At 47.3% G+C, this 1250-nt stretch overlaps 1 protein-coding gene across 1 annotated transcript in view; it reads left to right on the top strand.

Moving 5' to 3' along the window:
* The window catches only part of LOC119584948 (RNA polymerase II degradation factor 1-like), a gene marked incomplete in the record, with an annotated part of 7747 nt that overhangs the window by 1382 nt on the left and 5115 nt on the right, over positions 1–1250 (top strand).

Genomic DNA, 1250 nt, shown 5'->3' with positions numbered 1-1250 from the left:
CTACAGCCGCCCACACTAACCATTAGCTTCTCCATCATGTCTCCCAGAATATGGTTGCTTATTCTTTGATTAATTCAAGTTGTGATTTAACCGTTAATGCAGACAACAAGCAACTGAACATGTCATTTGTTTTCAGCCCCGCCGGCTTTTTGTAACAAACGACAAAACACTCTGATCCTGAGACTATCCTCACGAGAGCACCTGGTGACGCAGTGAACCAGTGAGGGCGGAGTCGTAGTTGTCTATATATGGAGATCGCGGAGGATTTCTCGGTCTGGTTTTTGAGGGCAATGGGTGTTCCTCATGCCCCGATTTTGACCTCTGCGCTGTCCTTTTTCGCTTTGGAAAAGGGGTCAAAGGAAGAGTATGAGGTCGAGGTGTAAGAATCGGTAGTAGTAGAGACGGTGTTTGTATGGCTATGGTTATAGTAGAAGGTCGAGGGGTATTGAAGGGTAGCAGATGGGTATGTATGAACGGCGACGACGGTCCGGCCTTGGGGTAGGATCCGGCCGCCGCCCTGCCTTGCCCTGCCTATAAATGCCCACGCACTTTTCGTCGTGGATATGCCATGTAGCATCCTCCTTAGGCTGTTCCTCATGGCAATTAGCTCTTATGGCAACCCGGAGCAGGAATCACATTCGCCATTTGCCACGATGTTTACAGAGGCCTTGCGACCTTGTGGCTCGAAGGCAACGGCTCGGGCAGAAGGCGTCGGCAGGGAATATTCATGATGTCTCCGGGCAGCAACCATCAGCCGTGGAAAGCTTATCGGCCGCAGACGGTTCCCTGCGCGACACGACTGGTTCGCATCCGCCTGGGTGTCACTTGTCCGTGCTGTTTGGGTTTAATTAAGGATATTCTACGTGTGTTGCAAGAGGCGTGGGCAGACAAGTAATCGACCGATACGCCGAGTCCGTCAAACACATATCCTCTTTAAGGATACGAGTTCAATGTATGCAATATACTATTTAATATCAGTCATTTCTAAACGCCATGAATTAACATCAATTACTAGAAAAGCAAGTTCTGATTATCGATTTATTCGCGAGATGAGGTATAGAATACTATTTGGCTTTGCACTTTAAATCGATGTTACCGCAGGCATCTAAAATCTTGTTCAAGCCTAATACAACATCTTGTAAATATAATGTTTAGAAAGTCATAGACCAGTTGTTCTTAACCTGGGGGTGCGCTCCCTTGGGGTGTATAAGCAATTTCCATGGGGGCCATGTTTTTTTGGGGAAAAAATA

The sequence above is a fragment of the Penaeus monodon genome, chromosome 19, assembly GCF_015228065.2.
Source record: "Penaeus monodon isolate SGIC_2016 chromosome 19, NSTDA_Pmon_1, whole genome shotgun sequence".
NCBI lineage: Eukaryota > Metazoa > Arthropoda > Malacostraca > Decapoda > Penaeidae > Penaeus > Penaeus monodon.
Note: the sequence above shows the minus strand (reverse complement) of the source record. Positions and strands in the feature narration are given on the sequence as shown.